The sequence below is a fragment of the Helianthus annuus genome, chromosome 5 (genome assembly GCF_002127325.2).
Source record: "Helianthus annuus cultivar XRQ/B chromosome 5, HanXRQr2.0-SUNRISE, whole genome shotgun sequence".
NCBI lineage: Eukaryota > Viridiplantae > Streptophyta > Magnoliopsida > Asterales > Asteraceae > Helianthus > Helianthus annuus.
Genome location: NC_035437.2, coordinates 138,712,146 through 138,726,829, shown reverse-complemented (window position 1 = coordinate 138,726,829; position 14,684 = coordinate 138,712,146). Strand labels below are relative to the sequence as shown.

The window sequence follows — 14,684 nt, the reverse complement described above, 5'->3', positions numbered from 1 at the left end:
GCAGTACTTTGGGCACACCCCCGTTTTCACTGGGCACGACCCCGTGGTGAGCAATAGAAGCTTCTACAGGTTTGTCTTTTCTGCTGCTTCTTGGGCACGGCCCCGTGCTCGCTGAGCACGGGGCGTGTTCAGCCTTCCTTCTGTTTTCCTTGTTTTGCTTGGGAGGATGCTGTCGAGGGGTCGGGCAGTCCACTTTCAATCCTTTTCTTGTATTTATGTTAGATTTAGCTGTCTTTTTGCTTCATTTGTTAATTTGAGCTCATTTAATCCTGAAAATACAAAAGAAGACAAAAACACATTTTTTCCAACATTAGTACTTAAAAAGGGTTAGTTTTATGCCTCATTTTATGTAACTTATATGTTGCATTTTACACACATTAAATATCCCCACACTTGAATTTTTGCTTGTCTTCAAGCAAAACTCTTTAATATGTGGCTTACACTCCCAAAATGGAATGGGTAGAAGAGAAGGTTTTGAGCTCGTCATAGAGTGTCGGGATTTTCCAAGATGGTTTAGGTTTTATTTTTACTTATTTACAATCCTATTTGTCATGATTTATTAAAAACTTTTCATAAGGTAAATTATTTATTAAGGCATAACATACTTTCTAAAATTCCATTTATATACAAGTTCACATACCTCACGGGAGAAATCACTCACACTCAGCCGAAGGTGTATTTTTAGTGAATCACTCGAGAGCGGCATGGAACTTATTCCTACCATAAGCTTGCCAAACAATCAATCCTCCTCCTTTTTAACTTTATACCTTTGTAAATATCAGGAGGACTTTTCGGGTGAAGGGTTAGGCTTGGGCTAAAGGTGGGTGGTTGGGTTAGTGGTTAGTAGAAAAAAAGGGCGAAAAGCGTAAAAAGCGTCGGTTTTCGTAAAATATTTTGTTTTTGTGACTTTTTATTTTTAATGAAGTATTTATTCAAACAAGCTTTTGTTTGAGGAGTTTTGTTTGTTTATTTCTAACTTCATTGTAATTTTTTTTGTCACACGAAGACCGAGCTTGTTACTAAAATAAAAGGTAAAAATAAAAAGGGTTTTTGGTGGGTAAAAAGGGTTTTGGGTTAAGAAATGAAAAGGTTTAGGCTCAAAGGGGCTAACTAGGGGGAATTTTTGGGTAGGTGAAAAGAAAAATAAAAATAATGGTGTTGAAAGAAAAAGGGTTAGTCCTAATGCCTCCATCATTTACTTACTTGGGTTTAAGTTGGTAAGGACCGGGAATGAATTGTCGTGGCAAGTTCTAGAGTCGTAAGAAACAAGCGGCTATTCACACAAGAAACGAAAAATGAGCATTTAGCGTAAATATGTATATTTGTATGCTCAATAAAGGCTCAAAACCCACTTTTATGGGAATGGGTTTTTATGTGATCAAGTATATATAATCGAATTTTAACTAAGCCTGTCATGCCGTTTCATAATTTTTTTATGTTGGTTCTTTTTATCACGACGCTATCGGTTGTAAACTTATAAAAATATAACCTTGTTAGTCTTAGAATTCCCAACTTAAACTTAGACAAGTAAAAAAAAAATGAAAATTTTTGAAAAATTTTTGGGGTGATTAGCGGTTCCAATAGAGTTTTGTGTAAGGCTTGGTATTAGGACTTGCAAAATTCAAGGTTTTAGCATCCCCCCCACACTTAAATTACACATTATCCTCAATGTGTCCCAAAAATAAATTTTTAGGTTGATTGAATGTGCAAAATGGTGTTAAAAGCAAAATTTTTGTGTTACTGGCAGTCTGGACACGGCCCCGTGGTGACCGGGCACGGCCCCGTGTTCAGGTGCCAGTAACAATAATTAAAGAAAAGAAACAGAAGCCTGGACACGGGGGTGTGTTCGGTGAACACGGCCCGTGTCCAGTTACCTGAACTGGGCATTTGTCTGCAGGATGTTTAGCACGGGGCCGTGTTGGCTGGGCACGGCCCATGCTGAACTTACTGTAATGGGGAAATTGTTGTCGGATGGCCTTGTTTTCGTGCATGGGGTTTTGTTTCTCGTTTCCCTTGTCATCCTTGACCACCATGAGTGTGTTTTATTCCTGCAAATTAAAGCTAAAAGATTAAACTTAAACTAAGGATAGTTCCGCAGATTGCCTCCGTGGTGCGCCACGTTTATAAGGGTCCTTGGCTAGACCCAAGGCAAGGTTATATGTTTTCTGAGTGGGATGTTTTGCATCCCATGTTGCACCGTCGGAGAGCATCATCCAAACTCGAATCAATAACCTTCATGTAATTGACCGGGTCATCGTCCTCTATTCTCTTCCCAACCCCGAACTTTACTTCATCATCCCCAAAAGTTGTATGCTCATTTTTGTAGGACTCGTTTTTCCTAGGCCGAGTCTTTTGAACATTGATGAGGGCATGAGGTTAATGCTAGCCACAAGGTCGGCTAGTGCATTACGCATGGGGGAGTCCCCGATCGAGCAAGGAATTGTGAAGCTTCCGGGATCGATTTTCTTTTGGGGGAGTTTGTTGAGTACGAGGGCAGAGCATTCTTCGCCTAAGTTAACTAATTGCAATGTTTCAATTTTCCTTTTATGAGTGAGGAAGTCCCTCATGAACTTAGAGTATTTAGGCATTTGGGTTAGGACGTCAATGAAAGGAATGTTGACATGCAATTGTATTAGTAAACTTTCGAATTTTGCGAATTGCTCATTGGTCTTTTGACGGATTAACCTACCGGGGTACGGAACTCGAGGAGCCTTGGTTGGCTCTGATGAGGGAGGGGAACCCTTCTCTTGTAAGGGCGGTGTTACGGTCTCCTCGGTAGGCGGCGGGCCTTCCGTAGGACCCACGGTGCGGTTCCGTAGTGTTATGAGATGAACTTGTGCCTTTGGGTTTGTTTTGGTATTGCTTGGTAACGTGCCTTGTGGTCTCTCGGAGAAATTCTGTGCTAGTTGACTTATTTGTTTTTCGATGTTTTGAATACTAGCTTGTTGATTTCTAAAATTTGATTCTAATTGTAGAAACCTATCCGAGTTTTTCTTTTCAGTGTTAGAGATGAGGCGAGATATAGTATCTTCAAGCCTTTCTCGTCCACCTTGTTGTTGAGGGAAATTTTGTGACTCATTTCTTGGTTGTTGAAAGTTTGTTCGTTGGTTTATCCTTTGATGGTTACTACCATTGCCGGGTTCTCTCCAACCAAGGTTAGGGTGATTTCGCCATCCTTGGTTGTAGGTGCCCGTTGGAGGACCCGACGGCCTAGGTCTATTATCAATGTAGTTTACCGATTCTTGTTGATCGTCTGTTTCTTTCATACAACTCCAATTTTCATGTGACCCACCACACCCTTCACAAGCCATAACCGAGACCGTTTTTATCATTTCCAATTTTTTTATTTTTGAAGAAAGGGCCTCGATTTGGGCTTGTAAAGAAGTGCTTTCATCAACCTTATGGGCGCCCGGGGCAATGGATTTATTGCCTCGGGGAGTGTGCCACTGAAAATTGGTTTGAGCAATTTCCTCAATTTGATTATATATTTCATGCGGGCGGCGATTACCTAAAAGTCCCCCGGAGCTAGAGTCAAGTGTTTGCCTTGTGTGTGGCAACAGCCCATTATAGAAAGTGGATAGTTGTTCCCATATCGCAAGGCCGTGATGTGGACACTTTCGCAATAGCTCCTTGAACCTTTCCCAAGTTTCATATAAGGATTCCCCGTCCTCTTGTGAATATGTATTAATTTCAGTCATTAATTTAGCCGTTTTAGCGGGAGGGAAATACTTATATAGAAATTTTTGGGCTAGTTCATCCCAGGTGTTTACCGATCCAGCTGGGAGGGCGTTAAGCCAAGCTTTTGCTCGGTCTTTTAGTGAAAAAGGAAATATTCGGAGGCGGATGACGTCATTTGATGCTCCATTGATCCGAAAGGTATAACATATTTCTAAGAAATTAGTAATATGTAGATGGGGATCCTCGTCCGCAAGCCCATGGAAGGTTGCAGAGTTTTGAAGCATCTGTATCAAATGCGGCCGATGTTCGAAGTTATTGGCTTCAACATTCGGGGCATTGATAGTGGCGCCGAGATTACCTACGGTGGGTCGTAGATAATCCATGAGGGTACGTTGGTCCGCCATTGGAAGTGGGTTCCCCGAAACCTTCTCTTGGCTTTTAGCTTTTAGTCTTTTTCCGAGAAAGCGTTCGGGTTCTTCTAGAGGTTCTTTTATGTCTTTATTAGAACTGGAGCTCATACACTACGTAGAGGTGGCGTCTGGTTCCAAGTCCTGCAACAAAAACAAAAAAGACTGTTGGTCAGAAGGTTCACCACGGCCCCGTGTTCATTGAACACGGCCCGTGGTCGGAGTTACAGTTATTGTTTTCCAGATCCCAGTTACTGGAGAGTTGGACACGGCCCCGTGTTGCACCGACACGGCCCCGTGGTCAGCCTTCTGTAACTTGGAAAACTAAAAACTGTCAGTAACAATGCTGGGCACGGCCCGTGTCCGACCAGGCACGGCCCGTGCTGAGCTCTGCAGAAGCTGAAAAACTAAGAAAATCCAAAAAAAATTAAAAGAAAATAAAAAAAATGATTAGGCCGTTGATTCCTAACTTTCTTAAGATCCTTGTGTCCCCAGAAACGGCGCCAAAAACTTGATGCGTGTGTAGTGTAATATATTTTAGATATATATTTTAAGCCCCTTTTACAATTTTTAGCCAAGTTTTAAATTTATAAAACACGATATTTACTAACACTAAACACACATATGGGCAAGTGCACCCATCGTGGACGTAGTATAGTGTTGGTAAGATACCGAGGTCGTCCAAGGACACAAGATCTTTTAGTACCGGTTTATCCTCAACGTCTAATCAAATCAAAATGTTAGAAAAAGATTTTTAAACTAAGAAAATAAAACTAACTAAATGCTGAAAAATAAAATAAAAATAAAAACAGATAGACAAGATGAATCACTTGGATCCGACTCGTGTGTTAGTATAACCTTTGATTATTTTCGCACTTTTGCACTTGTTTAAGAGATTATCTTAGTTATTGTAGTAGGCCCCTCTTTTGAAGGCGACGTTACCCTTAACCCAGTAGTTTGAGTCAGCAAGGATACAATCCTAAAGGGTCGGATTATTGAAAGATAATTAATTAAGTTATTAATGCAAATTATGATAGGCCCCTCTTTTGGAGGTGACGTTACCCTCGACTAAGTAGTCTGAGTCAGCAGGGATACAGTCCTAAATAGTCGGGTTATAGTATTAATAGTAGTTAACTTATGAGGGGATCAAAGAGTTTGGACCCCCGCCATCCAATACCTTTGGGTATTGAAGGAGGTCCTACTAAATTTGAACCAGGTCCCTTGCAGGAACTCTAAACGTTGAACAAGGGCAAGACCCTTACCAAACCATTCCCTTAACCCCCGACCAGGTAGCCAACATACCTCCATATAGACCGTGGAGATATAGACAGTAAAATAATGCCAAGACACCACGGATAAACGATAAGGAAGAATCACCTTCAACATAAGCAACTAGTTATTAAAGTCATTAATACAAAACCAATTAAGAAGTGCAAAAGATTAAAAATAAAAAGTATTATACTAAACACTTGTCTTCACCAAGTGATGTAAGAGGCTTAGGCAAACATGGCCTTGATTGTCAAGAACTCTTACGATCAATCTTGGATCCCGAGACGACTCACACACTCTATGATGGACAATGGATGATGGTGTTGTGATGGTGGTGGGTGGTGGATAAAGTGTGAGAGAGGTGGTGTGCCAAGGGATGAGTTGCAATGAATCCAAGCACTCCTATTTATAGGCTGAATAGAGGCCTGGGCACGGCCCCGTGCCTGTCTGACACTATCTCTCCTCATTAATTGTATTTCGCAATTACAATTAATGCGCTGCAGTACTTTGGGCACGCCCCCGTGTTCACTGTGCACGGCCCCGTGGTGAGCAATAGAAGCTTCTACAGGTTTGTCTTTTCTGCTGCTTCTTGGGCACGGCCCCGTGCTCGCTGAGCACGGGGCGTGTTCAGCCTTCTGTTTTCCTTGTTTTGCTTGGGAGGATGCTGTCGAGGGGTCGGGCAGTCCACTTTCGATCCTTTTCTTGTATTTATGTTAGATTTAGCTGTCTTTTTGCTTTTTTTGTTAATTTGAGCTCATTTAATCCTGAAAATACAAAAGGAAGACAAAAACACACTTTTTCCAACATTAGTACTTAAAAAGGGTTAGTTTTATGCCTCATTTGATGTAATTTATATGTTGCATTTTACACACATAAGCACACATCCCATCCCGGTGTGTGATGCATCACAATATACCACAAACTCTTATATTCTATCAGGCAATGTTAACACCGGTGCATTGCTTAGCTTCTGCTTAAGGATATCAAAGGCTTCTTGTTGCTTCGGTCCCCAGTCAAACTTAATTTTCTTCCTAGTCAGAGAAGTTAGGGGTGCAGCAATCCTTGAAAATTTTTCAATAAAACGCCTGTAATATCCTGCCAATCCCAAGAAGCTGCGAATTTCTGTGGGTGTCTTCGGCTCTTGCCAATTCATGACAGCTTCCACCTTAGCGGGATCCACTTGGATACCACGCTCACTAACCATATGTCCAAGGAATTGGACTTCTCGAAGCCAAAATTCACACTTCGAGAATTTGGCGTAAAGCTTTTCCCGCTGAAGTAGTGAAAGAATACATCGAAGATGCTTCTCATGATCAGCTTGGTTCTTTGAGTAGATGAGGATGTCGTCAATGAAAACTGTAACGCCTCGCGTTTTTGAACTTTCTATTTATAGCTTGTTGACTTGTACTGTCCTATTTTAGACAATTGTACTCTCAGTTAACTTAATCGAATTTCGAGACTTGAATCATAATGAAAAATTGCATCGTTTTGATCATATGCTTGTTTTAATACTAAGTTATGCTATTGCACGTTGAAACACGGTGAAACTATGTTAAGCACGTAAAAACAGTGAAATTCCATCTTAATCTCAGCTCTTAAATTCATCGTTGCCAAGAGATTACCCTAAACCGTACGAAAATTGGGAATTCGTACGTTAATTCGGTTGAAATATCAAAATTTGGGTTAAAATGATTTTATACCATTTTATTAGTATTTTAAATAAATAAATTAATAACTAAAATTAAATAAATAAATAAATATATATTAAAAACTAAATTTTTATTGATTTTTTTAGGCTTTTTGTTAGTTAATCTAACCCCGTTAGTGAAAACCCGGTTAAATGAGCCTAACCAGGTTAATTTTATTAAGGGGCAGCACTAACTGAGTTAGAAATCTCAGTTAGTGGCTAACCCAGTTAGTTGGTTGGCTATTTAAAAAAAAAGGGACTTTTATGCGCATAACGGGGATCGAACCGGTGACCTCAAGTATAACAAACAACACACTAACCAGTTTATCCTCCTTTCCTGAGCTGGTAGTTTACTAAAATTAATTCATTATATGCGCGTTTTAGTTTAAACCATTTTCATTCAAATCAACCGCCCAAACCTACGCGCCTTTCCGGTCAAACCTTCCATTTCGTTCCGACCATGATTTCCGGCAATCAATCATTTGATTGATTGCCATTCCGGTTACCAAACATACCCAGTTGCCTTTTACCGAAACCTTTCCATTATTCCGACCCACCCGACACCCCCTATAAATACCCGGCACCTCTCACCGTTTCTCCTCACCGTAACCACCTCGACATCGCACACCACCCCCACTGCCGGAAACCTTCGTCGCCGGAGCCCACCATCCTCACCGGAGAAGACGATCGCACTTCGCCGTGCCTCCACCTTCGCCGCCGATCATCCAGTCCGGTATATTTTTCCTCCGGCTATCCCCCCCGATTTACTGTTATTGTTATAATGATAATTATTATTATTATTATTATTATTATTATTATAAACAGATTTTATTTATTAATAATATTAAACAGAAATGTTAATATATTCTAAACTTTATAACAGAATATTCATTTCTGTTAATTCAGATTTATTATTTAAATTAGAATTTTTATTTCAGTTTTTATCCAATTTCAAAATTTATATTTCAGTTTTCTTTTTTCAGAATTTATATATTAAATCAGAATTTATTATTTTTCAGAAATTTTATTTTATTAATTCAGATTTATTATTATTATTATACATAACAGAATTATTACTCAATTAATCAGATTTGTTATTTAAATCAGAATTATTTTTATCTGAAACATTATTTATTAAATCAGGTTTACTTATAAATTTCAGAATGTATATTATTTATTTTTCAAAATTTAAAACAGAAATATTATTTAAAAATAATATTCAGAATTTATATTCTATATTTTTAAACAGAAATTGTTATTATTTATTTAAATCTGAATTATCATTTAATTTCTAATTAAATCAGAATTTTTATTTTATATTCAGAATTATCATTTTAAATATATATATATATATATATGTATACTAGGTTAGAACCCCGTGTATTACACGGGTTGAATAAATGTAATTTTATATATTAAATAATAAAAAAAATTATATCTTTATGAAACCCGTATATTGTACGGGTTAAATAAATATAATTTCATATATCAAATAATAAAAAAGTTATATCTTTAAAAACCATGTGTATTACACAGACTAAATAAATGTAATTTTGTATACTAAATACTAAAAATGTCGTATCTTTAAAAAAAACTCTTGTATAATAGGGCTGAATAAATCTACCAAATAATAAACCCTGTATATTACACGTGTTGAATAAATCTAAAAAAGAGTTATATCTTTAAAAAACCATGTGTATTATATAGATTAAATAAATGTAATTTTGTATATTAAATGCTAAAAACGTTGTATCTTTAAAAAAATCGTGTATAGTCGGGTTGAAAAATTTACCAAATAATAAAAAATTATATCCTTAAAAAAAACCTCGTGTATTACACGAATAAATCTAATTTTACATAGCAAATAAAAAAAAGTTTTATCTTTAAAAACTTTGTGTATTACACGGATTATATAAATGTAACTTTGTATAGTAAATAATAAAAAAATTATATTTTTAAAAATCCCGCGTTTTACACGAGTTGAATAAATATAATTTTGTATACTAAATAATAAAAAAATTATATTTTTAATAAATTAGAATAACATTTAATATTAATTTATTATTTATATATTTAAGGATAATATTTTATTAGAGTATGATAAGATTTAATATTAATTTATTATTTATTTAGTTAATATAAGATAATTATAGATTTAATGATACCTTCAATGAATGACATGTGTCCAAAAGTTGGTTTCTTTTATTATAGTAGATAGATATATAAAAGCCGAATTTTGTTTTATATATTTTCAGAATTATTATGTAACAAATATATTTTATTTAAATTATAAATATTATCAGATTTATTATTATTTATCTATAATATTTATATATATGTATTAGAAATCATTATTTATATATAATCCATTTTAGTAATAATATCTATATTATTTTGGTAAAATCAGTAGTATTACCATATAAAAATCAACATTTATTTTACTCATTTATTTATAAATAAATTGGCACATATTTCATTAAATATAAAAATATGGGACATATGTTTATCTCATGCCTTATTATTTAATAATCTCCAAATTCCCAATATTAACCAAACCTCAAAATTAATAGGGTAATCCTCTTGTGCAGCGACACTTGGAACAATCCTCATATTCTCTTTACAAGAATCGCAACGCAATCACTGTGAGTATACATGACCCATTTTCGTTTTACACTTTTGGGTGCAATATGTATTCTATATCAAACATCACACAACACATCAAACATTTTATGCACACTCTATCCTTACTCTATGTGATACATTTTAATCATGTTAGACATGTTATGCTACTGTAAACACCTAATGACTATGTGTTCATTAACTTCGTACAAGCCTCCCCTAACAATGGTAGCGCTATAGGTTGAGAAACGCCCCTCCTGTTCTATGAGCAGGTATTGTTAGGTTAAACTATGTCAACCTACTCAAATTCGTTTGGGTACACTTTAATTGCGTTAAACTTTGGTTTGGGCACATAGAGTAACATCGTTTCGAGTATATACTGTTAACATGATATTGTATTTCACATTTGGATATGAGCAACATTTTAAACACGTACTAGGCTATGTATGAAAACTTGTATACTCGCCAACATGCTTTTGTTGACATTATTTTAATACATATTGCAGGTTGAATGATCAAGAAAACAAGAATCAAGCTAGGATGGACATTAGAAACCCACTTAGCATTTTTGATAATTATCGAATGTTATGTTTATTTATTTGGAACTATGTACCCTACTTTAGAATTTAATAAAATGATTTAATTTATATTGTCACATTTAGTGTTATGTTGTTTTGAGCAATTTGTTCGTCTCATCCCGATGTTTCCGCCATCGGTTGGGGTGTGACAAAAACGATGACAAATTTGTCCAAGTACGGTTTACAGACACGGTTCATGAGATCCATGAATGCCGCTGGTGCATTAGTGAGCCCGAAAGGCATCAATAGGAATTCGTAGTGACCATAACGGGTCCTAAATGCAGTCCTGTGTACGTCTTCATCTCTAACCTTCAGTTGGTGATAACCTGACCTCAAGTCAATCTTAGAGAAGTAACTTGCCCCTTGAAGTTGATCAAACAGATCGTCGATCCTGGGTAATGGATACCTATTCTTTATAGTGACCTTGTTAAGCTCACGGTAATCGATGCACAGACGCATCGATCCATCCTTCTTCTTGACAAATAAGATTGGTGCTCCCCAAGGAGACGAACTAGGTCTAATGAAACCTTTGGCTAGCAATTCATCCAGTTGTGTTCTCAATTCTTTCATCTCTGTTGGTGCCAACCTATAAGGCGCCCTTGCTACTGGTGCTGCTCCAGGGATAATGTCAATTCTGAATTCTACTTGTCTATCTGGTGGTAAACCAGGTAGTTCCCTAGGAAAAACTTCAGGGTATTCAGAAATGACGGGGATATCTTCAATCTTGGGTTTCGGCTCATCAATAGTCACTTGTGCCATGTAGATGACACAACCCTTCTTCAAACACCTAGAGGCCTTGAGCATAGTCACTTGCTCAGGCAGTCCATAATGGGTATCTCCCTGAATGGTAAGTGATTCACCAGACGGAGTCTTGATCACCACTTGCTTCTTATTGCAGACAATCTGGGCCTGGTTATGAGATAACCAGTCCATACCCAAAACTATGTCAAAACCGGCTAACTTCAAAGGAAGTAGGGACAAAGGAAAAGAGTGGTTCTTAATGGATATAAAACATCCATCTAAAATGGTTGAGGCGGTTTCTAAGGTGCCATCTGCTAATTCCACCTCATACTTTACAGTTAAGGTTTTAACAGGTAAATTCAACAATTTACAAAACTTATTATCTACGAAAGATTTATCAGCTCCTGAATCAAACAGCACTCTCGCATAAACATCATTTATAAGGAAGGTACCTGTGATCACATTGTCGTCCTGCACAGCTTCCTTTGCATCCATCCTGAAGACCCTAGCATTGGTCCTCTTTCCTTCATCAGCTTTCTTTGCATATTTTGGGCAATTTGTCTTAATGTGCCCTTTTTCGTTGCAACTGTAGCACGTTGCGTCCTTCAGCTTCTTGCACTCCAGGGTTTTATGATCCAAAGACTTGCAAATCCCACAAGGCCTTGGCTGAGATTAGGATTTTGGGTCAAGTCTGCACCTCCCAAAGTGGTGTTTCTGACAAGTCTTACACTTGGGCTTATCTCTAGATTGATGCCCATCCTTCTTAGAACCAGACCCCTTCTTGTGGTCATTGTTTCCCCGGTGCTTCTTGTCTGACCTTCGTGAGTTGTCATTATCACGCTTCCTTTTCTCGGCATCCGTGTTCCTCAGCGATCTCTGCCTGACCGCGTCCAGTGTGAGGGACAAAGATATATCAGCTACCGATCTGAAAGTAGCTGGCTGAGAGGCTTTTACACTTGCCTTGATCTCCGGGGCTAAGCCCCCAATGAAACGAGCTATTCTTTTGGGTTCCGGGGTCACCAGATAAGGAACCAACCTTGACATTGTATTAAAGCTCATAAGGTAAGCTTGGCAATCCAGATTCTTCCATAACCAATGACAGAAAATCCGACTCAATTTTCTCTACCTCATGCTAAGGACAGTAGTTCTCCTTGATGAGGGCAACAAATTGTTCCCATGTCATACTGTACAGTGGAGTCTTCCCAGTAGCTTGAATCAATGATCTCCACCAGGCTAAGGCCTCACCTTTGAATGATTGAGACACAAACTTTACCACATCCTTCTCAGCGCACCCGCTGATATCAACCACGGTGTCCATCTCATCCAACCATGTCATGCAGTCTATAGCCCCTTTTTCCCCGGTGAAATCCCTGGGTTTGCATGACACAAAGTATTTGTAGGAGCAACCCTTATCACGGGGTCCTTGATTCAGCACGATCCTTTGAGATGGGACACTTTGCCGGTTTGATGAGTGACGATCGTCATCGTCTTTCTTTGGTTCTTCTTTCTTGGAGGGTGATGGCTTGCTGTGGGCCTTAGAATGAGTCTTAGGCTTGGAATGCGGTGCAGATAGGGTCCTACTCCGAGTACCGCTCGACTCACTATACTGCCTATCCAAGGCTTTTGCAACAGCATTGTCAATTAATGTTTGGAGTTCTGCACCCGCTATGTTAATCTGGGCGTTATCGTGATTCTCCCTTGGGTGACTGTTGATCTCATCCGAGTCAGCCATGTAGTTGAACTGTTACATAAGATATTGACACTGGTTTACTATGGAATTGTCTTTTTATGGCAATTCATTAACCATTGTAAACATAGACCATATTTGGTTTTATTTAGGATTTTTTTTTATTTTTAATTATCCTATTTACAAACAATAATAGTATTATTAGCACAAAAGGCCTAGTCAGAGGGACATTTTTAAATCATAAGTCATGATTTTCAGAGAATCATGGCATGAAGGTTTGAATATAGTTCCTTACCTTTTCTCTGACAGGGAGCCGTAGACTACTACTGTCTTTTGTCTTATACGATAATGAGTATGGCCCGTAGGCACTACATCACCTATGGATGTTTAATATACGATCATCTTAATTGATGATTTTAACCCGTGATTTGTAGATCACGAAGTTAGGTTTAGGAATCTTTGAAGAATCCTTATATAGGAATGACGTGTGTGATTTTTTTTAGCGAATCACGTCTGCCAAGAGTGTTAACATGTTTTCAGACGTTAATAGAGATTTGAATCTTTTAACCAGGTCTTACCATCTTGGCCAGGTCTTATCATGACACGAAGGCTAGGTTATACTGTTAAGATTCTAAATTAATATTTGAACAGGCAGATATATTTTAAAAGGAATGATTTTTTATTTATTTATGCATATAATGACAAAATGAAATTTATAAATTTAGCATTCCATTACATATTAAAAAGGATTACACATTGCCCTAAACGGGACTTTTCAAATAGACAAATTACTCACGCAGAGGCTAAACAGAAATACAAGTCCACGCAGGGACCAAATACTAAGATAGGTGTCCTCGCAGGGACTAAGAAGACAAGTCCACACAGGGACTAAAAAGACAAGTCCACGCAGGGACTAAATACACAGATAAATGTCCACGCAGGGACTTGATTGAAATAGGGAATAATACATATAGGGATTAATGATCCCTCTTCTTCTTCCCCTTCAATAAGCTTGCTAGGCCCTTGTGGAAACCACGGTTGTTCTTACGCTCTTCTTCAAAATCTCGTTCCACCCTGTTTAACCGGTGGAGGATTTCTTCTTGCTCCGGTGGGGAAAAACGTGGCGGCTGCGACTGCTGTTGAATCGGAGGTTGAACAGGTGTTTGATACCCATGAGCTGGGTATCCCATTCCCCAGGGAGTTCCATATGGTCCTTCAGGATGAAGGGCGTTGTAGTTGGCCGCTGCTACTAGGTATGGGTCGGCGTCAATATAGTTATAGTGAGTGTGAGCCGGTTGCTCAAATGGGTTATATGCCGTGGAACCGGCGTATGTAGGTATCGGGTTATCATAACCAAATGGTGGCGGTGGTGGTGCAACTGGTGCAGAATTCACCTCTTGAACTGGGTTTGAGGGCCCACCCATTTGTGGGTCTTCCTGCAGTGGCGGGTAATGACTGCCACTGGAATGTCGAGGGGTGCTAAAGTGAAAACCCCCTCCTCGTGCGGATATCCGCGCGCCTGTTCTCCTACGCCTTGGTGGTTCTGGAGGTGCTTGATGAACTGGTGGCGGTGGAGGCGGTGGTGTGACTGCCACGAAACGTGAATCCTCGGAGGGATCCTGCTGCTGCTGCTGTTGCTGCTCATGAGGCGATAAATGGTAAGAGGGTGTAAAGTACCACTCATATTAGTTGAACTTTGCTTGGTAACTGTCTGGACCCTGATAGGGTGTTCCGTGGAAGGATGATCCATCAGAGATCTCGATAGGATGGTTGGGGGTACCTCTTGCAGGTTTGACGGGATCCGTGTCCTCGTCCATGTCCATTGCATTATCTTCTGAGAAGTGGTCCTCTGGTCCTAGTGGGTTAAAACCCACTGGTTCTTGGATAAAGTTTGCCGGGTTAAACCGGCCCTGAAAGACAGGAGTAGGGTCGCCGAAGGAACGGTGCGAAACGGAACGCTGGAGAGGTATGCATGAAGGTTGTGGGTTATCGGGTTCGTTTTCCGAGTGCGGCCCAAA

At 38.7% G+C, this 14,684-nt stretch overlaps 1 non-coding gene across 1 annotated transcript; it reads left to right on the top strand.

Moving 5' to 3' along the window:
- Positions 1-3,597: 3,597 nt before the first annotated feature.
- LOC118492781 lies at positions 3,598-3,704 on the top strand. Its single transcript, XR_004894783.1, has one exon. It is a non-coding gene; the product is annotated as a small nucleolar RNA R71 (small nucleolar RNA).
- The last annotated feature ends 10,980 nt before the right edge of the window (positions 3,705-14,684 follow it).